This window comes from Strigops habroptila, chromosome 8, assembly GCF_004027225.2.
Source record: "Strigops habroptila isolate Jane chromosome 8, bStrHab1.2.pri, whole genome shotgun sequence".
Classification (NCBI taxonomy): domain Eukaryota; kingdom Metazoa; phylum Chordata; class Aves; order Psittaciformes; family Psittacidae; genus Strigops; species Strigops habroptila.
In genome coordinates, this window is record NC_044284.2 from 19,051,247 (window position 1) to 19,078,366 (window position 27,120).

Genomic DNA, 27,120 nt, shown 5'->3' on the forward strand with positions numbered 1-27,120 from the left:
TTTGACTCCTGTTCTTTCAAGGGTGGACATAGACAAACTAGGTGCACCCACCACGTTCCCCGTGGCAGGTCTTCCTCTGACTTCAGTACTCATAGTTTCCTAGAATTATTCAAAGACTTGATTTCTTTTCCTTTTTAATTGCTGGGCTGTTAGTTTCTTTGGTTTGCTTTGTTTCCTTAATGACTTGGTCCTTGTGGACATCTATCTGCAGTGGAGTGTCCCAGAAGCATCTCTTTTCAGATTGTCTGTACTCATTCATACATCTCACAAGTGTGTAGAATGCAATTGTTTAAAAATTCTTGCCCTTTGCGGTAGCTCACTGATTTAGTCAAAAAAGGAAAATTCGAAGTGTAGGACACAAAATGCAGCATAAACCATAAAGAGGACCAGGTCAGCATTTGTGTTGTATGGATACATGCATGATCACCCTTGTGCCTATGTGCATATATACAGTTGTGTGGACTTTAGAAAATACACTTCTGCTGCCCACCTACATGTTATTTATTCAATTTATTTGTTCATTTATAGATTAATTCATTTATCTTTTGGGGACCCATTCAGACATATATCTAGGGTTGATACATCTCTGTGTAGGTGTGTGCATTTGTAATGGGAGATAATAATACTTTTTTTTATCAGACATCTCAACATTATTTCATTATTTGATTTCACAGTGTGCATTCTTCATGGCTTTTCACCTATTTTGATACTAAATGGGCCAGTAAATTATAAGCTTTATTTCCTAAACCCTAGAGTTTAGCAGCATCAGCTGAAGATGAGTTGTAAGCAAATTGGATTGAAGGAGGACTCTTTGGTCCCTGTTTCCAATTCCAGTGTATGTTCAGGTGAGTGGAAAATGTTTGCTGCTAACCTCAATGCAGAGCTTCCAGTTTATTGCACAAGTGATACACTTCCATACAGTTGACGATGTGGTCTGTGATCTATGGAACGAGGAAGAGAGCTCTGAGATGAACTCCAGATGCACCTACTTATTATGCTGTGGGCTCTGGAGGCCTGGAACCATGCAAAATAGCATTTCAAAAGTCACTTTCTAGGTCATCGCTTGAGACGGCAATGATAACATCTCTAAACAGGCTGAGATGCCGAGAAAGTGTCACCTGCCTTTGCACCATGTGAAACACTGAACTGATCAAGAGACTGACTTCCATTGCAAGGTAAGCCTTCTCCTCTAGTAAGTTTGCAGTATAGATGTGTGGGAATATTTTTACCACAAGCCCATGATTTTAACAGGTTATTAGCAAAGCACCAGCAGGGGGCCAGAAATACAGAGACTGCTTTGGGACTTGTTCGGTAAAATCAATTAATTATTTAGAGCCTAACTGATCAAACTTTGTACTTAAAAAAAAAACAAAACAAAACACCCCAAAGTCCTCATTCTGCCTGCTTGATGTTAAATGGTAAAACAGCACAGAAGTGAAAATATCCTGGAGCCCTGTATCATCTTCATTATCTTCACTGGTGAAGTGAGTGAGTGAGTGGAGAGGTGTGAAATTCCAGCAGAGAGGAACATGCTGTTTTAAGAGGAAGTGCTGACATGCAGGCTACAATTAGACAAAAAATGACTGCTGACATTTAAAAATCATTACAGAGAGGAAATTGTGAGTGTAATTATGTCATCATTGACACTGCTCAAGTGTGCTGATGCATTTTTGCTGATCAAAATCAAGTGTTTATATTTGTAAATAGAATGCACTTAGCAACTCTATCAATGAAAATGTTCTAGCCAAGAACTAAGGAGAATAGATCCAAGTCACTTCGACTAAAACTTCTTTTTTCCTTTTTGTTGATTTTTCAATATTTTAATTTCAGGATCATTTCTTGTTAATAAATGTGTTTCACGTAATTTTGGATAACTGTTTCACTGGGTTTTGGATATACTTCCCTCCCTACCCCCTGAATGATAGGAGTGGCCATGCTGGAGCATGCCAAAAGTCCAATTTATAGCAGAATACACTAGAATATATCAGAATAGAGCAGAATGTACTAGAAAATAGTAGAACATAGCAGAATATACTAGAATATAGCACAATATGCTACAATATACCAGAATATACTAGAATAATATAGCAGAATATGCTAGAACATAGCAAAATATAACAGAATATAATACAATAAAATAAATATAGCAGAATACCCTAGAATATACTTGAATATAGCAGAATATGCTAGAACATAGCAGAATATGCTACAATATACCAGAATATACTGGAATATAGCACCATATACTAGAATGTAGCAGCATGTGCTAGAATATAGCAGAATATAACAGAATATAGCAGAATACGCTAGAATATAGCAGAAGGTACCAGACTATACTAGAATATAGCAGAATGTACTAGAATATAGCAGAATATACTAGAATAAAATATAGCAGAATATACTAGACTATTGCAGCATAAACTACAATAAAACATACTAGAATATAGCAGAATATGCTAGAATATAGCAGAATATACTAGAACGCAATACAGCAGAATATACTAGAATATAGCAGAACATAGCAGAATATGCTAGAATATAGCAGAATATACTAGAACGCAATACAGCAGAATATACTAGAATATAGCAGAACATAGCAGAATATGCTAGAATATAGCAGAATATACTAGAATGTGCTAGAATATAATATAGCAGAATATATATTATATGCTATATATAGACTATATAGTATATGCTAGAATATAATATAGCAGAATATACTAGAATATAGCAGAATATACTAGAACACAGCAGAATGTACTAGAATGAAATATAGCAGCATATACTAGAATATAGCAGAATGTAATATAATAATAATAAACTAGACTATAGTAGAATATAGTATAACAATATGATATATATTATATAATGACATAATATGATATAATGTAGCATAAGAGAATACAGCATAATAGAATATAGTAGAATATAATGATATTATAATATAGCATAATCTAATATAACCTATAATCTAATATAATATATAATACAACACAACATAACATAATATAACAGAACACAAGTTTATCTTCTAAAATCTGCTGCTCAGGGACTTCACAGACTGCTTAAAACATCCGAATAATTAAGTCTTTCTGAGGGGCTTTAGAAATAGCCTAATACTGGAGTTGGGGCAAAGGAAGACATGTCAGCAGGTGGAAAATACGTAAATATCACCATTTACTTGGAGGCGTTCATTGCCTCTGCTGATACTGAATTCTTGACACTGCATTATTTAACACAGTTCTGCCTTAAGCCCTGTCAAAAGTCCTTTATCTATGATACATTATCACTCGATGACAGGGAAAAGTGACCAATGTGCGATACATACAAATGCTCAGTTTGGAATAGACAAAATATGTGAAAGGGTATGTTTCTGGCTGATTCCAAAACCAGCTTTCTTTTATCTTTGAGATTTGGGAGAATTATATATAAACAGAGTTTCAAAATGTGAAGCAGAGGTGTTTACAAAGGCTCTTGATGGAAGAAAGGTCTTGTTTTCTGCAATGAAATGTCCACAACAACAACAACAAAAAAAAAGCCTACAAATGCTAGTCCTCCGGAGGATGGCATTTTGTTCACAGTATCCTGGAGCATGCTTATGGTGGAAATTAAGAAAAAGACTAAAAGTGTGAACAAGATGAAGGATGCTTAATAATAAGATACTCCACATTATCAACACAGTTATTCTTGTCGGCTGTGGCAGAAACAGAAATATGAATACTGAATGCCAACTATTTGGGTTGAAACTAACTGCTTCTCAGCCTGTACCTACTGAGCTCTGAAATTCCTCTCGGTATCTCTTTTGTTTTTTTAACAAATAAAACTATTGGCTTGTCTTTGCCTTTTCCTTCTTCTCTTCCCCCCCCCCCCCCCCCCCCCCATTAATTTTGCCCCTTGGGAAAGGGTTTTTTTGCAATCCACCTATTAACTCTCTGGGTGCCCTCCTGCAGCCAGTTTTTCTTTTGACATTGGTTCCATCAGTTTCCATCAGTGTCCCCATTTCCTGGATGTCAAAATGTATATCCAGTCAAACTGTGTTACCAGAATGTCAAGCAACTCTATAGTCACCACATCAGCAAAAGAGCTGCTTTCATAATGTCATTTTATGATTGGATGAATACTGTAATTCATTTTTAGAGCGATAAGAATTTCCATGTCAAAACACAGAATTCTTTGTGCCACTAAAATAGTAGAAATCAGTAGTTACGGAACAACCCACAGTGGGTGACTTGGGAGAGGCCAGTCCCACAGGTATTTCCAATGACTATTTTTTGCATCAGAGAATACTGAAGAACCCATGAAAGAGTGGGCCGCAGAAATAGATAATAAGGCTTTACTAGAGTATAAAAAAATGACACATAGTATTATGTTACTGTGTTTTGTAATATAACATTTACTTATAAGGCTACTTTCATCTTTATGTCCCTTTTCACTAATTCATAACTTTCTAGATTTATTTTCTCTTTGGAATTAGAGTTTTACATATGTTATCTTAGTGGAAAGCTTACTTAATTACTGCTTGTAACAAGCTAAATAAAAACCATTTTCCTGTTCTCTGCTTGTGTTTGAAAGTTGAAAAAATTAATCTTTCTCTGCACAGTTAACTGGTGCCACACACTTACTCTTTTTAAACACATCATTACAGAACAGCTGAACTTTGAAACTTGGCAATTTCTAATATCTTTAGTAATCTATCTCTAAGTATATTTGAAAGACTTTACTTTGTCTGAAATTTTAATAAACACAAGATTTACAGGGTATTGCTGAGTACCAGGACTGTCAAGGAGTTAAAACCCCATCCCACCAAAAGGCGGTAAACAGCAATCAGTACCAATGGACAGCCCTGTATAGTCCACTCAAATGTGAGGAATTCAGCAGCAGTTCAAGATCTGACCCCGAGGGCAGAACTGGAAGGAGCTGTGAGAGGTCCTGTGGGGCATCCTCAATGAAAAGTCCAATCTACATGTTGTCTTTGCTTTCAGATTAACTATTGTGTTTTGTGGAAGATTTTATTAATTTTTTTTTTTTTTGTAATTATTTTTTTGTTAAGACCATGAGGGGCATTTCCCAACTTCCCTGATAAAATGTATCCATCTTCACATCTGGAAACCTTTACCTAAAGTCTAACCTGGATCTTCCTTAATGTTACCTCTTTGAATACCTACCATGCAGTTCTTTTTGCAGGATGAATCTACCAGTCTTTGAGGTTAGCCTCTAAGAAAACTTCTAGCCTCTGTAACACAGCAGTTTGCATTTTCTTTATTTCGCTTGACAAGCACAAGTGCTGTTAGTCTCCGAGTATTGCTGGCTGCGTTGTTTGAGGGAGGAAAAAAAACACTTCTCAAATGAAACACCGCATCAGCACTGAAATTATAAAATATATTGTAAGTAATAACAAAAATGCAAGTCCTCAGAGACTGGAGGGTGTCTCCTTATACTGTCTGCATTCCACAATATTCTGTATAGTTTATGCTTTCATGGCAAAACAATTTGTCAGTCTCTCATTTGCCAAGACATTGTCAATATAACATAATGCAAAGTCCTGAGCTGCTGCTCTGATAGCCCAATCCTGTAAGCTGTTTCCATTTAAGCAAAAAGATATCTTTCAACAACCAAAAAAAAAAAAAAAAATTAAAATCTATTTTGCAAGGCTTTCCTCAGACCACTTACTTACTAGAGTGAGGTGTGACCTTCAGAAGTTATGTGACAATGAGTAAATCTTAACATTGAAAGACATCAGCAGTATTGTGTTCTTTGCATTGTGTATTATTAACAAAGCCAGTGCAAATAACAAGTGTAATAACAGTGTTCAGAAGAGTCCTTCTACTGAAGGACTTTAGGTAGGATAGCAGTAGGAGAGACTAGGTAGTAGTTACAGTAATCGATGCAATTTTGTATTGGTTTGTTTTGAAGACATGGAATGATCTACCCTGTCAGCTTTCAGATAGGACCAAATTTTAAGCCCCTTAATCTCCATTGTGAATAATTATCTATCTGGGTTGTCTTTTCTCATCACCATACCAAGCTAGGGGATTTACCAATACACCTAAACAAGACAGTATAATCATTAAAGCAATAGAGCTCTATTTCTTGATGCTATTGCTATGTAAATTTTAAATAATAGTAACAGAAAAGGGTGTTGCCTGATTCTGTTGTTCTGATTATGGCATAATGTAATAAGAATAATTATTCCTTGATCTCTTCTAGTTTGAAAGGCTTCAGCTGAGCCTGCGACGAAGTTACACTGTCATAAATGAGACTATAGCAGTCAGTCTTAAAAACTGTTACATCTTGCAATTCCATGAATATAATATGCTTTTTCTGCTGCACAATGAATTAAATGAATATATGACCAAGGGGCAGATAAAAACATGCAGCAGCAAGTCTGAGGACCACACTGGATAAAATAAGAATAACTTAACATGGAATAATATGATTTATCAACTAAAGATTTTCAGCTATTAAAAAACCCCCTCATTCTCTTCCCCCACAGTCAAGTACAACCTAAAAGAAGATCAGGAAATCTGAAAATGTGGGAGCAGAATAACAATCCATCAAAGAATGGTAAGAAAAAGATAAGACGCTATCTAAGTTTGATTGTTGAAACATTTTTGCTTCTGAAAATACTGCTAATTAGCACTATTTACTCAAGTTTCATTAATTAAAATTCAATTGTTATACGTGTGAAATAAATTATGCAACTTGTAAATCTTAATTACTTGTAATTTGGGATAACTTTATGATCCTTTCGTGATGCTTCAAATCAGTGAAATGTGGTTTTCTATTTTACAGTTGATCAGAGCTGGTGACACTTTGAATATAATGCATTGCTGGTACATTTAGGGAGAATTGAAGCAATTAATTATAGTATTTTGATTACTGAGTTTTAAACACTAGTATCCATAAACCAAAAAATACAGCAGTATTTGGATGTAATATGATTTTAATACTTCATGCAGCAATTGCTTTTGGTTAAACACTTGGAATTAATTATGCAAGCATGAATCATTCATATACCAGGGGTTTATTTCCATCAGAACAGTGAAGCGGGTTTAGATTTAGGCACAGATGCAGTTGGCAGAAGCAGCACTTGCAGTGAAACAGATCAGGAGGCTTGGACGTTTTAATGCCAAGGCATTTGTAAACCTGTAGGTTCACCGTGCTCAGATAATGTAAGTCAGTATTGTTTATGGACATTAAAAAACACTGCATCGGTTTATGCCAGCTGAATTTCTGGCTTCTCTTAGCATCAGTTCATCCTCTTTGCTTTTAATTAACTGTTGAAAGCAGACATTGGCATCCCTGGTGAAAGCAGTCCTACCAGAGGGACTGAAAGAACCATAAATCAGCCATCTGACAAGGTACTGGGCACTGGTAAAGCTTCAGCTTAAGTATCAGGTCCAGCAATGAACACATGACTTCTAGAAAGTTGTTAAGTGACAGAAGAGAGAGCTATTAGATAAGAGCTCTGAGAGGAACCAGAAATCTAGAATATACAAATTAGATTTAATAATTGGAGAAGAATTGTGCAGAAGGGATGACTGGGATAACAAAGTGTACACAGAGAAAAGGCTAGTATGAAAATTATGAAATGTGCGAACAACATAATTGGCAGCACGAAAAGCTCATACTGAACATTGGGAAAAATTTTCTAATGCTAAGAAGCAGCTCAGACACAGTTTCCTTTTGGGGGAGCTATGGAGGTATTCTGTCACAGAGGTTTTAAGAGCAGGCTGGACTAATGTCAATTGGAAATGAAACCAGTGCAGCAGGGCCTGTGCTGGGGCAGTCCTTAAACGACCTCATCTTAAGAATCATCACCTAGAAAGCATCTTAAGCTTTCTAGGATGCAGAAAGTGCTCCAAACTCCTATAAATCTAGAAGTTCTTGCAAGAACTGGCTTTCAGTAATCCTCTGCTGCTCTGCACCCTAGGAAGAGGTGGTATTTCTGTTGGGACAATACACAGCTTCCTAATGAGTATGCTGAATTGAGGTACATCCCTAGTCAGCGTGCTGTTGCCATTGATCTGATACCTATGCCCAGCGTACAGCTCTGGATTATATTATTAAGCAAGGCTTTAGTACTGACCTTTTAGACACCTGGATCCTAATTATACTTAGATCTTACCCATGATGCATGAGGCAGAACTTATAAATAGCAAGTTATTTTTCTATTGGCTTCAGAGGTCTTTTCAACAAAAATTGATATATTTCCCAGCTGAGGTGCGAGAAAGCTGGATTGCCTGCTTCTCTCAGAAAGATAACTCACAAGTGATTCCACATAAAGGTGTGCAGTCTTAGACCCAAGCAAAGCTGGTGCATGATCTTCACTAGAACATATTTGCTGCTGTAAAAGGGTGGGACACTGCAGATCTTTTGCAGCCCTGGTTCTGGTTGCCTGGAAGGTTTTCACTGTGCTGTTCAGGTATGCCACTCCACAAAGCAAAGCTCACATTGTGCTTCAGTGTGATTCTGGAAGCTGATTCATATACTGTGCCCTGTGTCTATTTTAAGACCAAGCTCTTCCCTAGCCTGCCTTACAACACTGAGCCAAATTCCTTTCAGAGCTACATTAAAATGGTGCTACCTCTTGGGCTACTGGAGCTAGTAAACAAGTGAAATTAAAAATTACCAAACAAACAAACAAAAAAAAAAAAAAAAAAGGGGGAGGGAAGGGAAGGGAGAAGGGAAGGGAGAAGAGGAGAGGAGAGGAGAAGAGAAATGAATAAGGAGGCCTCAAAATCAAAAATCTTTTGGGGTTTGGGTTTGTTTGGTTTTTTTTCCATCTGCACTTAATTTAGTATTTCAAGAGGCAAAACGAAGATTTAGGGAACAAAGTTAATAGGTGTTATAAACAATTCTCTGGCATCTCTCTTTCTTTCTTCATTAAGAGAATGCCTAACCTCCTGCTCAGTAGAACAACTCTAGAGCTTATCACAAGAGAGATCCACCAACCTACTCCTGTTACTGGTTGCGTGACACAGTGCTTTATTTCACTGCAGCTGAACATCTCTGACAGCCTGTTTTAAGCAGTCACTTTGTACATGAGATTTCAGAAAAGCTTTTCAAATCATTGCAGAATAGGTAGCAATATGCCATGAGTGTACTTGCAGGCAAAATTAAGAAATACTCTTAATTGGTTGATTCTGGAAGGTTGGCTAAAAGCCCTGCAGCTGAAGTGTTCGAAATATGCTTTCAAAATAAAAAATCCTCACTAAATGCCTCTTGAAAGAGTAAACAGCCAAAGCAGCTTTGAACTGCGCTTGTGCTTCTCTTGCAATAGTTATCTGACCCAGCCTACACCTCCCACCTCTAACTCTGTAACAGGTCACCACAGCATAGTGTTACATGCTATAACCTTGCCCAGCCATTCGTGCTTAATGTGGTCACAGCTTGATTCCTTACGGTGTGCTGGGACTCCTGGCCAAATTTCATTGCTACCAGGGGAAAAAGTCAGATTGACAAACTGAACATTTCCAGTGCAATCAAAGGAAGACAGAGTTGCTTTTTACTCCAAATATACATATACACACACACACATACATGTGTGTGTATATATATAGACACACTCATATATATATATATATGTGTGTATAATATCCTTCTAGGTGAAGGCTTCTTTATGTTGCACTTAAGACTTAACAGTGTTCTGGGAGAAAAGGAACTGTTCCCCCTGTCAAAGCCGTAACTCAGCCAGTCAGTTCAGTATGAGAACGTTAAGTGAGCCATTTGAGATGGGTGATCTTTCAGCCACACAGCATCCCATTCATTGTATGCTTCACAAAAGTAATATGTAAATCGGGTAAAAACAGAAGCTGCAGAGGCAAGAGAAATCAGTTAGCAGGAAAGCCTATATATGAGAAAAAGCCTGCACAAAATTACCATGTTCTATTTTGAATTTCCTAAAGTAACCTCCTCCCTCTTTTTGGGTGATCTTGAAACACAATCTCTTTATTTGGACAAGAGGATAGGCATATTCTTGTCCCCTAATTAGGCACTGATAATTTAAGAGAACACTGCAGGACTTACAGGGTAGCACGAAGCACAAAGTTGGCTTTATATCCTTTTCTCCACACCCTTGCCCCACCAAAAATTTCAGATATGGCAAGCCTCAATGTTAGGAAAGAGACTGTTATAGTTTGCAAATAGTTTCCATCCTGGAAGAAGGCGCACCCAGCAGAATTTAAACAATGCAGGCTGCAATCTCAGTTACAGTGGCATAAATTAGGATCAATTCCATTGAGGTCAGAACAGTTATATCAGTATGAGACACATGAGGATTGAGCCCGATTAACTGCAGTAAACCTAATTCGCATCTACTCTCCTGTAAGTCAGAATCTGGCCTCTAGCTTACAGTTGGACTCTGTCCACATAGTGGGTCAAATCTGACTTTGAATTTCAAGAGAATAAATGTGGAGATACTGATTTTATTGGAGCTATTGCCAATTACAGTAGTGCAAATTTTGGCCCAGAGACTATTAAGAGTCTTGGCAGTGGCTAGCAGTTGAGGACCCAACATACTTTGGCCAAGGTGGACATTCTGTGTGCAGAGTCCAATAGCAGTTCTGTATGATTTGGGGTAACCAATTGTTTGGTCACAATTATTTCTCACATGGATGAAGGCAGCAATTCCAGAAATAAAGCGGACATGTGGAACGCACTTATCTACCTAGTTCCTCTCCCACCCCCAGGAATATTTTTTGACTTGTTAACTACTGGAACCCAATCCTCATGTAATACAGGAAATGTGTAACAGTGATACCAACAACCTTAGTAAAGTGCAAGCTGTGAATAGCCCTGGTGAAGCTGAGCAGCCAGAAAAGACAAAAATGTTGGTATGCCAGCTGTTTACTTCTACTGCAGGTGAATGGCTTTTAGAAATATTTAAACCAGTTGGAGTATACTCAACCCAATCTTCGTTAATGGGGAAAAAGGAAAGAAAGAAAGCAGACAATAAAACATGGGATGACAGCATATGATAATGTCAACAGCAAAGATTCTTCCTTCAGTGGCAGGTGCAGTGATACAGGCAGTAGCAGAAAGGCAGAGCTTAGCAAAAGACTACAAAAAACACTTGTGCAAGCTATACAGTTTAAATGGGCACTCAAAGAGGAGGAAGACTGTCCTGTTTGATGGAGAAGAGGAAGCAGCACCAGTTCAGGGTGGTGGGCTCTGTCTGCCACCTCTTCTCCCACATGGGTTAAGGCTGCCTCTTTCCTGCACTGGCTTGGCACAGCTGAGTGCTCTCCATTAGGGTAGTAATTATAAGGTGAGTGAGAATTGTAGCTGTGTACAATCAAGTCCCTATTAAGCATTCTCTCCCATTATTTAAGGTTGAACTGATGCAGAGCTTAATGAATCACTGCTTTCTGACAAATAATAAGTATACCACACAAATGAATTTCAGAGGGAGTGAGATTCTTCTTGAATTCAAATAGAATTCAGCAAATAGTCCCAGATGAAACAATGCAGAGAAACAAATTAAAATGTCAAAACACTTCATTTTAGTATTTTCAGAATGGGGTGTTTCACTCTAGCACTGCCAAAACACTTCCCAAAACTTTCAAAACAAAGCTTTTTATCTGTCCATTTTAAAATTAGTCTAAATGTAAAAAGAAAAAAAACTTTTAACTGTGTGAAACAGCGCAAGACCAAAAATGAAGCCATTCCTTTGAAGCTGAACTAAACATTTTGGGTAGAACAAAAATTACAGTTTTCCTAATTATTTTTTACTTTAACAACATTTTTTTAAAACCTCAATTTGACCAAAGCTAAAATACACATCTGACAAAAAAATCTGGGGAAAAAAAAAAAGCATTACCTAGCTTCAGTTCTAGGTAACCTTCTGCCCAGTTAATGCCTCTTCGAGTTTAGCAGAGCAGAGTCAGGCCCACTACTTTCCAAAAACTATTTGAGCTTACCGATTTATTTTTAATTGGAAAAGGTGAAGAGATTTCTTTCTATAACGGTGAAATATGAAAGGTTCCATCTGAAAACTCCCAGTCAGAAACACTTCTTTAGCCATGCAAACGGTAGATTTGGGTGCTTGAAGACATCGCTGTTCTCTGTGGCACTGTATTAGAATGAGCATCCTGCTTAGTCCGATCCTGGAGCTCGTTTTCAGCCCAAGCTCCCTTGGCATCCCCACTGCCCTGGCTTGCTTGCAGCCAGGCCCTAGTCCTGCAAAAGGAGTGGAGGGACAAATCAGCTCACATCCAAGTTGTGCTTCGCAGACAGCATTGCTGTCATGGGCTGCAGCCATTTGGCTGCAGGAGCTCCTGTCCCTGCTTGAGCTCAGCCATGTAAGGCAGTAAAGACGTGGCGGTTGTGAGCTTCCTGACAAAAAGCGTGGAAGTGAAGCACCAAACTGCCATCCTCCTGAGAGGTGCAGCAGCAGCACTCCAAATCAATACTTTCAGCCAGAAATATTTGGCTTGCAGGTGTTTGGCTTTCTGATGAATAGCTCTAATTTTCTACAGAGAGCAGATACTTTTTTTTGTGGAAAAAATATTCTCACAAAATCTGATTTTCCCTTTAAGGAACAGATGGAGATGGAAAATTTTTAACCTATAAGCTGTAGCAACATGTGTGGGTTTTTTCCCCAAACAGTCTTTTCTGCATATCCATTGACTTGCCTTGCTACAGTAAATTGCACTAAATGTCACTGGCTCTGAGCCCAAAACACTGCCCACTTTCCCAAGCTCTATCAATGGATTTATGAAAGATGTGTCCATGTGTGGACCTTGCTTTTTTCTCATATACCAATCCCAGTAGAGGTAGAACAACATACTATGCTATTGCATGTCAATCGATATTGTGATCATGTTCCTGTGTCAGCCAATGGAAAAAAAAGGGTGCTTCTAAGGCCAGATAGGCATTAAAAAATGCAGAACATGTCACTAGGAAAGGGGAGTCAGGTTTATAGCTATCTTAAAGGTATAAAATATTTTATTACCAATACACATGTGCAGACATTCTAGAACTTACTTGGTTCCAAAATAAAAAGCTAAGGCATATTATCATAATAGCAAAAGAAATTAATCTATGTTTGGGATTTGTTATGATTCTATCAGCAAAACAAAGGAAATCCAGGGTCAGAGATCGCCCCCTCCCCACTGTCTATCACAATGGGGTTACCATGCTTAATTTTACCCAACTATGTCATATTGTGACCAAACATTGGAGGCTCGATCCTTAACTTTGAAGTTTTTCTCTTTTGTGGAATTCAGCCAGAACCACAAAATTCTTGAAAATGCAGTGCTTGACTGAATTGAATGTAGTTTTCCTCTGTGAAAGTAAAACCAAACAGAAAGCTTTTGCCCTTCCAAGAGATGGTTTTTAAATTGCCTTTGACCCTTTTTCCTTGTATTTATATTGGCTCTGGTTATTTGATTAAAACTGGAGGAAATCTAATTCAAACGATTCTTTTTAAAAGACAAACAAGGAAAATTATTTCCCTCCACCCCCCAAATATCTCCTGCCTTTTTTTATAAACGCCTTCCAGATTTGGCTTGACGTTCTTACGTATTTCAGGATTATCTGAAAGTTAATTCAACTAATACTTTACCTTGGCCCTGCTTTTTAGTATTTTGATGTATTAGTATTAACTGATTTTAAGCATTAAATCAGTTTTTAAGAATATTTGATACAAAATAGAGGGTTTGGAAATCAAAATCAAATAAGTATATATACACACACATAGGTATACATGTATATACTTACATATGCATTAACGTACATACATATATATGTATGCATATGCAGCCCACTAAAGTTAATCCTAAAAAATGTAATATGTCTTCAACTAGCCAAATACAGTAAACACGTCAGTCATTACTTTAAAATTCTATTGACCTTAGTGATAACTTTTCCTGAATAAAGGATATTGACTCTAGCCACAGTAAAACTTAGTGAGTTTAACAAAATATTTTAAAACAGCTATGCCTAAATTCAAGAGAACTTCGCAGAGGAAGGTTTTGGTGGCTGATATGAAGGGAGGAAGTTTTCATATCCATAAATATGGTGGCATCTGACAGGTAAAATGTTGTAAGAGTCCTTTGGGTGCTACTTCCCTCCCACTAATGTGTTGGACAGTTTAGATTAACACCATATGCCTGTCCGTAGAATGAGTTGGAAACCCATGTAAATACAGAGAGAAAGAGAGTTCATTTTGCAGCCCTGTTTTCCCTACATTCCCTCTGTCCCTGGGCTAAGGGTTAGTGGTATGTACAGAGTAATGGAAGAAGAAGGAAAGAGCCCCAGAGAACAGGTGGAAGCAAGGAGTCAACAGAACTGAGGTGAGGAAGAAAGAAAGAAGGGTAGAGAACGAGTTGTGAAGAAATTATGTGAAATAGGGGGTAGATTAAATAGACCAAGGGATTGTCCAGTGATGCTGAGGAGATGGTGGTGCCCAAAAGTGATAGCAGTAAGAAAGAGGAATGATTCTTATGGAGATGTGGTAAAGAAAACTGGAAAGATGAAGTATCTCCATGTCTAGAGATACATGGGTAATGACAATAGCACAGGAAGGATATCTGGAGTGAAAAGAAAAGAATCAGGCTTTCATGAGCACCAGAGCTGTTATTACTCACTGTTAGAGAGCCAGAACTAGGACCTACATGCCATGCTGCTCCTGTTGCTGTGCCACTATGTGAGGCACAGCAGGGAAAAGAAGGGAAGTAAACAACTTGGCTTTTAAGTCTACATGTCATCTTCAATCCAAGCTTCAAACTAGTTCTTTAGCTCCTTCTTAGCTCTAAGCAGACAGTCTGGCTTAGCTGGTCATGGTGCAGATAAGCCTGCTATCTCTTCAGAGAACAGCAGGTATATTTAGGGAAGCTCTTGCAGTTGCTTTCTGATTAATCGAGGCTTTTATTCTCCCCCATATCTCTTCAAGTTCTCGTCCCAACTTCTGAACTCGCCTTGCTTTGCCGTTACGCGGGGATTGCGCTCCTAATGCTGAGCCAGACTGTCCACGCCTCACCCTGTCCACAGTGTTTCTCTAGTACGGGCTAACAGCAGTCCATACCAATGATTTATTATAAACTAGGTTTATAAACTGGGGTTCTCTTTTTTCCGTTGGGAAATATTTGTAGATAGAGATTGTTACGTAGCATCTGTAGTTTCCAAGTATCCATATGCAGGATGAATTAGTCAAAAATTATTCCCTGACTCTGAGTTTACACTTGGCAGAAAAGATTGTTTACTTATTTGTAGCAGTATAGCAAGACCTTTACCCTATTGTTTGCAAGCTTTAGCCAGCAGATGAGAAATAAAAATATGACTTCAAATTAATACTTGTACCAAGCTCATTTATGACTGAATTAAATTGCAGCTTCAGAAGTAAATGTCAGAATTTGCTTGCACTGTGCTTCATCGTCACTGCTGTATTAAAATTTATGGCGTCAAGGCTGTCCATTTAGACATACATACCTCTCTGTCAGCAGACAAGTAACTGAGTTACACGGACACGTCCTGAGATTCAGACAGAACTCCAGAAAAACATCTCCAAACCATTTTTATGGATTGGTTTCTTTAGATACAGGGCAGTGATGAATGCTCCATTATATCAGAGGCAAAGACATTTCTGTGGGGAAAAAAATAAATATAAAAACAATTGGATAGTCCATTTTCTACATGGACACATGTACAAAAGTCTCCTTATATTGTTTTTCAAGAAAAGCCCTGGGCTGGTCTGTTATTTGTGAAAATGGTTCCATCTTTATTCCTTATGGCTTTTGTATTTAAGAACCTAGGACTAGATATTCTTTTCAGCCTTTAATGAAGAAATATGTTCCTACCAGAGGAGAACGCTGGAGTAAATAGCACCAAAGTAAACAAAATATTTGCAGGTCACCACATTGGTTCTGTTATTAAAGAAAATATGAGCCAGAAGCATTCCAGGCAGATTCATTGCAATCCATCTCTGGTAAAATAATGACAAAATACTCTCAGTTACTCAGTTAATAACGCCAGAGTTAAAACTAAATGTTATTCATAACAAATGTCTCAGCTAGCTGAATCTATGGTGTGTCAGTGACAGCTATAATAAAAGTTAGCAACACTATGGGTTTGGGTTTTTTTTTTCCTTTCAGAGAATTCCTAATGTGTATTTAATTAGAAAGAATCCAGTTTTCAAAAATCATGGGACATATCCGTGTAACCAGTCTGCTGCTGCCTGGTCCACTAGTGCCAGCAGGAAGTAAGCATTCAAGCGGGGGCTGTATCCCAGGGCCTCAAACCCCCCACGCAGGAGATAGCTTCAACTCCAACATTGCAGGTTTTTCTGGGGAAAAGGTATCCTCAAAATAAAAAATGTTTAGTAGACTGTAAATGAGAAGGTCTAAATAATGGTCCAAAACTACAAACACTGAAATTTGAGGGAAGTTCAGGCTCAGAGCTGAACTGCATGGCTTATATATGCAAAGAATTGTAAGAATTGTAATATTTTCCTCAAAACTGAAGGAGGGGAGGGATTCAATATTTCATCATAATCCTTGCTTAGGTAAAATGGACTTCCAAGAGTTTGGCTTCAGTTCTAAACCAGCAGTGAAATAAAGAAGAGAGGAGAAGGGAAGTGCTTTCTAGCAAATTTCTGTAAAGCTGCCTTGCAAACCTGTGCAGTGACATAGCAAGGTACATTATCAAGTTAAGCAATTGAGTCAGCTTCGTGTCTACAAGATTTCCATCTGAAGGCAACTTACTCTTATTTTGATTTCTATGTTTCTGAACCCAGTGGGACTGTTTTCTAGACCGTGCATGGAGTAATGGAAACAGCATGAACAGTGTAGCTCTTCTGCTCATGAAAGTTTCACAGAGCATGGAGGCTTGCCTAAAAACAGAAATAGCAGTTATGAAAATTATTTAAATTCAAACAATGAATATTTCAGGAAATGCTAAGAGATTTGCATCATAATCATTCATACATAAATTAATTTGGAATAGATAAAAATAAATGAGGCTCAATTCTAAATTTTAATCCATTTTCCCCTTGTTTAAACTCTTCTTGGTCTACAGCCACAAGTCTTCAATGCCTATGTAGAAACCAAGGGGAAACATTAGACCACAGACAGGTATAGGACTCCAGGCTGGAGGTTCCCAAGCAAAGCAAATACCGATGTCAAATCAGAGCCTATATCTCTTTGTTTAGGATGTGCAGAGATAATGTTTCCAAGTGAGAATTTATATCCTACAGTCTTAAACAATGATCTTAATTCCAGTGACTGTTAGGCTATGACAGAGTTTGTCCCCCAAATAATGTTATTTTGTTAAAGATTAACAGATGTACACCCATACAGAAAGCAAAGAAACTGTACTTAATAGATCACTTCAGTAATAAAAGAATAAGAGAATATAACCAAGATCTTTTTTATAGGACTGGTACAACTTATATCAATGGAATAATTTGCTATGAGAGGGTTTAGAGGATCAAGTCTGTATAACAACCATCTGTGCTCCTTAGCTTTTATCCTGAGACGACATTATTTTCTAGTAACAGAGAGAAAATGCAACAGGTTGACGGGTAACCCAACCTATTTCTAAACAGCATGCCAAGTCACTGGCTGCTTGGGTGTGATATTTGACTGCAGTTGCTTTCACACTTTGATTTATTCTGCTACTCTCACCAGTGCCCTGTTTCCCCTGTGCAAATTCCTGCAGACACATTAGCATGGAGACTGTCACACTGCTTGTCCACTTGTCACAGCTGAACTCTAAGCTATTCAGCCAACACCCTGAGACTGACCCCAACCAAGGTGGTGGCTCTACACGATACCTCCTGCATTGAAAACATGGTAAGACCACCCTTACTGCTGTAGCAGTTACTATTGTTACTGTAAAACTATATCCTTATTAAGGCACCAAATGTTGAGCCTTCTGCAAATGTTTTAAAGATATGCAAAATAACCTTCAATACAGTATAATATTACTTCTATTATTATACTTAATAAACTAATCGATTTTACAGATTTTCCCTAACAAATGTTCAAAAGGAGACTAAGACCAGACTGCAGGATTTGGCATTTCCCAGAAGCCACAAGTAACAGTGTCTTTTTTAGGCAACATTCAGAATCTATAACCTGTTTCTGATCAAATTACAATGCAGTTAAGGACTTTTTTTGCCAGACACAATGTGTCAAGCTTTATTTTAGTTGTATTTTTAAATAGTTTAACTTGCAGTTCAGAGAGGCATTTTCTTAAAACCACAGACAAACCCCCTCCCTTTCACAATGAGAGCATAGAGAGAAGGTAAGAAAGCTTATCAGCAACATTTGTAAAAACATATTTGGAATCAGCATCATAGAATCTGACTTGTTGGATGTCTTTGCTAAAGACAGGTTTCCCCAAGAACCTATGCAGAGAATTAGATTTCTAGAAAAGGGTACCAAAGGGAATAGCTAAGAAATGAGATGCCAATGGATGGAGCAGGGCTCAGGCACCTGTGTATTTCTTTCCCCAAGGGCTTCTCAGATATGAACTTTCTCATGAAGTTGCACAGCTGATGTGCTTGGAACGGATTTCAAAATAATCAACAGATTAATTTCAGTCAGAGCAAGATGTTACTTACCAGCTGAGCGCCCCAGGCACCTGCTAACTGGCTGTCCTGGACTGAGACAGGCTCTCTTCCTGCTAGGGCATTTCAACCTCATCTGAATAGCAAGAGGCACTGAATCAGACATGAAGCATTACCAACCTATTTGGTAAGAGCCAAGACACTCCCTGGCATCTGGGAAATAAAGATTCAAATATCTGCTCCAGAGTGGAATGGAGAATGTATAGGGCACAGAAAATGACAAGAGGTAAGCAGTGAGGAGCCAACTTCAACCACTCAGGAGCTTCAGCTTGAGTCAGGGTACCTAGAAGTTAGCTGATGATCAGCTTTAAAGCCTGGGGACCACAAGGAAACAACAGAAGTACAGGCTTATCTGTGTAGATGTACTGTAAACTCTCAGCAGTGGCATGCTGACATGAATCCTCATCTCTTGCAGGAAGATTCCTGCTGCTTCCCAAAGTGTCTTAAAGGAAAAGGTTCATCAAGGACTGGAAGCAACCAAGGTGAGTCTAGAGGAAAAAGACATCGCCCAGTACAAATCTGTTCAGTCAACTCTAGCCAACATGCCTACCAAGTTGCAATACAAATGTAAGGAGAAATATGGTGAATAGTTTTTGGATTATGTGTAATGGCACTATAATATTATAATGATATTTCAAGTAGTTTCTGAATAACATAAGGTTATCACATAAAACTGTTGCTTTAAATCTTCACAATTTAGCATTTTAACATTCTTCCTATTGCCTCCTATGAATGACGTGATGCAGAACAGGGCCTGCTGTTGGAATGAGATAACTCAAATGCTGTGCACGCACACTGAAACTGGTATTTCACTGTCACGTCTCTGTGGTACACAAGAAGGAAATAAACCACCAGGAAACAGTAACATTGACTTTCAGAGGAAGAAATGCAGCACGAAGCCATGAGGCTTTGCTAGAATTGGATAAGCTTGGACCCAGAGCTGTGTGAAGCTCACAGCTTTAGTTTACCTATGCTTCGGCAAATTTTGCCAGTAGGCTGGTTTGCTTTGTTTGATTTCCCACCAATGAATTTCAGACTTATGTGTGCTGGAAAATCAGAGCTAGTGCTGAACGTAGGCAAATTTTGCTTTTCCCTTGCACATTATCAGCACATAGTTAATCTCCTGCTGTCTTTGACAGTATAGGGGAATAGTAGTATCATATATTCTCAGAATCATCACACAAAATGTTTCAAAAGCAAACAAGGAAAAAAACCTAGTGCTGACTCAATATGACCTACTGCCACTTGCAAGGTCATTTACCTGTGCTGAGAGAGAGAACACAAGTTTTTTTCTGGATGAAGGACTTGCATGGCTCCTGAGATCTTGAAAGCTACAGATCAATGCCTGCCAGCCATGAGCTTTGCTTTGTAAATACATTCCTCCCACCTACCAAACAGCAGGCCATGTTATTGTTTCAGGTTGGGTGGGATAGAGTCACCTGTACACAGAGCTGTCCCAGGGTAACAGAAGGTGCAATATTGTGTTTAGTTAAATCAGGCAATCATTTAAACCAGAGTTATGTTGGATCACATTGGAGCTGGATCAGGTGAGTTTACTGATTACAATCAGCGTCCACTCACTCTACTGCACTAGCAGAACTCTTTCAGATTAACTCCTTGCAGCTTCTATGCGTAGAGACCCTTTCCTCAGAAACTCTTGTTCTGGCCCTGCAGTCCAGAAATGCGACTGGAGACCGTCACAAATGAGACGTGGTGACTGGTGCATCACAGTGTTCTGACATGAGTGTTAGGTAAGTACAGCATGTCTCCTGGAATGATTTAGCACTCCATGTGCAGTGATTAGCACACCTATAGCCTGAAGTGAAGGCTTCTGCTTTCCCAACATAGACTTTGTCCCACCTGTTCTTCATGTCCCACACTCACAGCCCTCTATGACCAAGGCAGTGGTTTTGGAAGAACATTCTGTCTCCCAGCATTGCTCATGAACAAGTATTGCGGTGATGAGCCTGCTGGAGCAGCTTCAGTAACTATTGGCATTTCAAATCATCTTGCTATTTTTTATCAAATAACTATATGGTGCATTTGGCTTGTGCAAAAAGTACTGTTCAGTGACAGTTGTAACCACTGGAAAGAACACTTTTGAAAGAATGTTTATATTTCCTAAGAACTAAAGAAAGTATATGACATTTTCCTGTATCTATAAACAACACAATTTGAATAATATATTGTGCCAATAAAGATGTCAAAATCTTGTTGAAAAATGAATATGAAATGTCTGCTTTATCATTCATATTCCAGGTTTTCTGAGGGAGCCAGCCTAGGCTTTAAGATGTATCATTTGTGCAAGAGAGAATAATTATTATTCATCTGTCTCTCTGAAAATTAAAATCCAAAATACATACACTGGTAAACAAGTTTTCCTATATCTTTGCTACAGGAACTGAATCCATTGATTATATTAAATGTGAATTGTTTTCCTGGCCACTCTCCCACATTGTGGAGAGCCATTCAAATCATGTTTCCTTGAACATTTAGCAGCTGGCAATTACTGGTTGCAGACTACCTTCCAAGAAGACAGTGTGCATACAAACAAAATATACAGTATTATACACCTACTTACATATACGGAGGAGAATAAGGCACATTTATCCCTTCATTAATAAGTATATCAGCTTTCACAGTGGTGGAACGAAGGATCTTCACTAGGGAATTGATTCAGCAATAAGTTTATCAGTATTACTGACTTTGCAGGGTCCGTTTCTTGGAGAATGGACAGCAGCTTCCAGTATCTTTGTCTACTGTGAGTGCAACAATAAAAAGAATAAAAAGAATATTCAGGTGAGTATTGAAAATGCAGTTCAAGTGTAGTACGAGTTTCTACTTTGAGTGTTCTAATAATATAGACAGGATAGATGTATGCTGTCTGTCTAATAGATTTCCTACAGCCATTAGTCTGGTGGGTACAAGGAGTAATTACAATCACATTTGTTCTGCAATGGTAGTTTCTTTGCTTATTGCTCCTTTTTATATCACACTGAGAATGGAGCTTGAAAGATCACAGCAAAGCAATGCTGTAGCACCACAGTAGGCATTAAAAGGCCATGTAAGCATACAGGCAATTATCATGTAGTACAGTGAGTAGGAAAATGAAACAGCTACAAGTTGGAAGATGGCTAAGGAAGGAAAGAGTTCACCATGAAGAAATCTAAAACTTACCTCTGGAGCTTAGCTACCCCGTCTGAGACAATAGTAAGTCCCTCCTTTGATGGAGGACCACAGTGATGGAGAGATTTTCTTGACAATACTAACACCAGGGCTTTGTGGTGAAGGGAATCCTGCCCACAATCACATAGTACCAAATTATTTCTTAGCGTTCAGGAACATTCTTAGTATATAGTGCTCAGGACCCTGGCTCAAGGCTTGTGTGTGGTGGAAGTCATTGCACCTGAGTAACTGACTATCCTGGTTACTGCTCCCAGAGGTTCCAGGGTAAGTGTATTTAGTTGTTAACTTTTACTTTGCCTTTAGAAAAGGTAGCTCGCATATATGCACAGCAGTGCAGTTCCCTGGTCTCTCCCTTGCCTGATTCATCAGCTAGCACAGCTGGTAGTGACAGGATCCAGCCAGCTGCAGGACTATGATTCTTTGATAGGGAAATATTAACAAAACACCGTGCCTCCTTGGTACTTTCCCCACCACCTTGACACACATGAGCTAGGGGAGCCACAATTTGGATATGGGTTGGTACATAACACTGCAACAATTTGCTGTCAATAATAATTTAAAAATGGGTTAATTAAATGCACAGTATGAACAGAAAATAAGATTAGAGGTGATACTTAGACCAGGAGTCCTTTTTAAGGCTGTGGAAAAAAATAGAACACAGTAATTTTTCCCACAGTCTGGAGAAGGCCTCATGTCCTAAATGTCATCTCTAATCTTGTTTTCTATTTCTAGTGTATATTACACTGCACTGCTAGTGCCACTACAGTTAAAGCGGTGTCAGTGTTTCCATTATAAACCCCTATATTCAGAGGTTTGTAACTCAACCATAAAAATTTTTTTCTGGGCTGAAACTTTGCAAACAAGCTTCAGACAAACATATTTAATTCCTGTAATTAAAAAAAATTATATTTTCAAAACAAAATTTTGCAAGCCATGAGACTATACGACAAACACAAAAACATGGAGAGTTTTGAAATTCCTCCAAAAGGATTGTTAACAGCTTGGTAGGATAATTTTAAGCTTTTTTTTTTTTTTTCTTTTTTTTAATTCCAAATACAGATGTACTACAGTGGCATTTTCTTTTCAAAGAATCTACAATCAGGTCAAATAATTTGATTTCCTTAAACTGTGAGTAAATGTTTATAGGACCAGTCGATAATCTGCATCTTATAAAGGCTCCTAAGTACATATTTACATGATAAAATATAACAACACTGAATCACAGACAAATAAGTCAATAACGTGCTTGTAAAAAACTTCATAAATGTTGTTACATGGACCAATAATATGCAAGTTTTTTTCACATGAAAAGGGCCTCTGTTAAGCTAAGAAAACCTTATTCATGAAGAAATAATCAGATCTGGTTCATCAGTCTTTCCTCTTTCCATGTATTTTGCTAATGAAAGAGTTGTATATCTAGTTTGGCTAAGACAGGAAAGATGTGATAGATGGCTACTGAGGTTTGAAGAGCACGCTGTAAGACTGTGGAAGAATTATTTAAAGTGAGGCAAAGGGGTTCTGGCAGGGATTGTAGTAACATCACAAAATTATAACTACTGGAAAGTAACAAGGAGGAAATCCTGCCAGATGACTGAGTAGCTGACAAATACAGGACAAGCCCATGATTGGGAATGTGAGAACTATCACTGAAGCAAATAATAGAAAAATATATTTGAGAGGGAGGGATTTAATACTTACATGCACTTTTCACTTAATTTCTGTGCTGAAAGACACCACCATTTCTGTAGACTAAGACTTTGATTTTGCAATTTGATCTTCACCAATGAATCCTTTTGGAAAGTTTGCTGGAGAGGAATATCTGACTCAGAATGTACATATGAAGAGAAAGAGATTGCAGTCATTTTCTTCACTGAGGTCTTAAATAAAAACTGTGAATGGTAATCACATTGGGAGTATTGCAAAATTAGCTCAAGGGACAATCCAGAAGTGCTAATAAAATCAGATAATAAATTTCTCTTCATCCCAAACTAGATAAAGACATTTTTGGTTTAAGGCGTGTTTGTAATTATCTATTTATTCTGTTGACCTCTATCACATAGATGATTATACTACAATTTAATAACAAGGAAGACAACTATCATTACTCTTTTTCATAGCCTAGCTTGAATTTTGTTGTAAATACTGGTATTAGCCCTGTTTCAGATATTCTCTCTAATTTATTTATTATAGATGACAGTTTTCTAATAATGCTACTGTGGCTTCAGTTCAGTTCGTACTTTTAGTTTTATAATCCCAATTTAAACGTTACAGGGCATGCTTTTGTAATCCCTAGAACAAGCACTATTAAATTCACCAAGAATCACTTGAAACCTGGTCCAAATCCTGCTGAGGTGAGTGGTTCTCTTGCAGTTAATTAATTGGAAATGATTTTTTATTCCTCCTAAAACTCCAATAAAATCTCCCATTAAGATTTATGGGAATTGTAAGCATGCATTCCCTTTAATTAAATGACTAAGCCATCTTTCATATCTTATAATTTCAGATAAAGATTCCTGACATATGTATACATAGTTTGTGATAAGTTTTATTCAGCATAAAGTGTATTCAGCATAAACATATTCCAGTGCCTGGGCACTGACAGGAAGCATCTAAACATTACTCCTGTGTCCAAACAACACTCCCCAAGGTGTCCCATTAATTTCAGTGAAGCTCCTGGAGTCAGGTACAAGATGGACATTTGGAAAAAATTAAAAAAGGGTGGGAGGATTATTCTTGTATCCATCTACTAAAGGAATACTTACTGAACGTCAGCTACATTCCTGACTCTTACAGGAAATGTTATATCTTTTCATCATTTACCTGGGTTGTTAAGTTATAACTGGGTAGCTACTGAAAGACCACAGGAGCTATTTTAGAAAATGTGACTGAAAGCTTATTTTCTTTGAGAAAAGAAAAATGGAAGACTCTAATCCTAATATAGCACAGAGTGAAAGAAACATCTAGGAGATTTCACTTGTTTAATATGCTTAAACACAGGAAAGTATGCACACTGTGGCCTAAATTCCAATCACCCTTCTCATGCAACAAACATCACTGGGTTTAAAGGGACCACATTTTTTGATCCTTTCATCTTTTTTTTAATATCTTATTCATAGTTGCAGTCTCAGCACTATGCAGCTCTCAGTTTAATCACTGCAGCTTTCAGGAGGAACCTCTCAGTCTTTCAGCATTTAAGCATTTAGTTGTCTAAATTTACGATTGTTGCTTTGCCAAGAGATAGGAGACAAATCTGGGCTCAGTAAGAAGATGGATACCTCCAAACACACAGCAAACACTCAGTGAATGAAAAGGCACCTAACACCACATTTTGTTAAGGAATTTACAGCAAGTGGCCTGCCTCTTTTCACAGTGGAGCAACTGTATTATTCACTTCGCGTAATGAATTGGTAGGTTATGCTAATCTGAAGAGGGAAGCTATCAATTGTGTATGTCCAGACTATCTCTCTCATTGATCTTGTAATTAATGATGAATGTACATTTTGGGAGGGAGAGATTGCTGAGGAGGAAACTTCATGTGCAGAATAAAAATGTTACAGTAGCCTAATCAGTTAAGTACGGTTGACAAATGGGTGCAGGATAACACTACAAAGTATTGCACTTTAGTAGTGGTCAAAGAGTCAGAGAGATGATGTTACATGATATCGATATTAATCTTTCCGCAGGTTAAAAAACGTGATCCATTGCAGCAGCAGGACCATGAGAAAAGTAGTTTCTCAAAAACATGCGTTTCTGATGCTAACTTGAAACCTATTTGCTTTGTTTACCAGTAAAAACATTGTGATAATGGACTAGATGCCGAGAAGATCATTTGTCATTTTGAACCTGGTAACAGGATTGAAAGCCATATAGCATATAATTTTAGGTAATAAATAGCACGCTTTGGACGTAGACAACCAATCTTAAGCATCAGAAGAGGGTACGCCTTTGGAAGCAGGCAGTACCTCATCTCTTTGGATGTTGCCTGTACAGAAGTTCATCTTTCCATCCCTGTGACAGGCCCTTCAGCCTCTCACTATAGCAACAGTTGCCCCAGGTTGAGGTGGCAATACATATAACCAACTTTAATATTCAGCTTCAGCTACATGGTGACATTTGGATAGACAATGTATGCAGCAAGTTGTAACATTTCTTCGCAACCAAAGCTAGAAGCCTGCTGCAAAAATGAGGCACTTAATTGCTCAAGCCTGACTCATGAAAATGACCACTTTCTACACACAGCTCTCCACTGACTTGACTGTACTTATTCATAAGAATGATAGCAGTTGGTGTAACAAGGTCATGCCTACAACAACGCTTCTGCAGCGCACCATACCAGACAGCAAAGAACACTGCTTCATTTCTTCAGGAATGTTCTCTTTGCTTTTTTCTGGTTGGGCTGAAGGGCTTACATATTTGTGTGTGTGTATGTTTATAGATGTATAACGTGTACAGCTTTATTTCCCTCTTTTAAATTCTTTGGAAATACAAAGCAAAACAAGAATTTTGGAGTGACTAAGAAACATGTAGGTGAGATATCTGTCAGTTCTTAATAGAAGGATGGCAAGTGCTAAGTTCTTACAAAAAGCATTTCTTTTCCTGTAATGGTTCAGCAAAATTAGTTGTGTGACAGAAGCTCAAAAGCAAAGAAATGTATTCTCATCTAGGCAAGACTGATTTACTGAAGGCACTTTTATCTCAGTACAAATTAAAATCAAACTCAGCACACTGCGAAGACGAGAAATCACCGATTTCAGAATAAATCAAGATTAACTTGCCCGATATCTGTAATATTCTAAAAAGATCCATTTTCATGTAATTCACAGAGCCCTGTAGAGAGTTTGAACTAAGTTAAAACTGAAGGAGCAGCATAATAATCTTCTACCACTACACTGTTCACCTTTGTATATCAAAAACACACATGAAAAAAGACGTCTGGTTGTACTGGTATGGGTTATTTGGGAGAAGGGTGTAGAGATGGTGTGTGTTTGTGAGAGTCACAGTCCAGCCATCTCTACCATGTCTCTGCGATGCATGGAAGATATGTAGATATACATGTGTATATCTACCACCTGTGCTTTGCAAACCATACAGACTTGCTCGTCAGTGAGTTCCTGCAAGAAACCCCAAACACTGGAAACACTTTAAGGTAGGAGATCAGACCTGTAGAAACCCCAGCAAATAGTGATCTTTCTCCAGCTGTGGTGCTTTGTTTTACATATTTTTCAGGGGTGCACTGGGATGATGACTACTTTTAAGATACTGTTTACTCTCACTTTGGACAAAGGAGCTCTGTGCAATATATAAAGAAAGAATACAGTCAGCTGCAGGCACAATATAAAAATCCAAATTTCATTAACTGGAAA

At 38.0% G+C, this 27,120-nt stretch overlaps 2 long non-coding RNA genes across 6 annotated transcripts in view; one reads left to right on the top strand and one right to left on the bottom strand.

The window, feature by feature from the left end:
• LOC115611923 overlaps positions 1 to 23,575 on the bottom strand; it is a 34,368-nt gene extending 10,793 nt beyond the window's left edge. Inside the window, exons 1-7 of one of the 2 annotated variants that reach the window (XR_003992767.1) lie at positions 23,456 to 23,575; positions 21,153 to 21,330; positions 18,566 to 19,059; positions 16,704 to 16,831; positions 15,433 to 15,586; positions 11,922 to 12,180; positions 5,166 to 5,364 (exon numbers count right to left, since the gene is read on the bottom strand). This is a non-coding gene — a long non-coding RNA (uncharacterized LOC115611923). The remainder of the gene's footprint in view (positions 1 to 5,165; positions 5,365 to 11,921; positions 12,181 to 15,432; positions 15,587 to 16,703; positions 16,832 to 18,565; positions 19,060 to 21,152; positions 21,331 to 23,455) is intronic. The other variant, XR_003992768.1, reaches the window with a different exon arrangement.
• On the top strand, positions 715 to 27,120 carry LOC115611922. Of its 4 annotated transcripts, none has more exons than XR_003992765.1 (8): positions 4,493 to 5,384; positions 6,494 to 6,564; positions 17,659 to 17,792; positions 18,987 to 19,053; positions 20,246 to 20,322; positions 20,399 to 21,370; positions 24,051 to 24,108; positions 25,441 to 27,120. It is a non-coding gene; the product is annotated as an uncharacterized LOC115611922 (long non-coding RNA). The 4 variants fall into 4 exon arrangements; XR_003992766.1 differs by having other exon boundaries at positions 21,284 to 21,370; positions 24,029 to 24,108; XR_003992764.1 differs by lacking the exon at positions 4,493 to 5,384 and adding an exon at positions 715 to 1,175 and having other exon boundaries at positions 20,246 to 21,370.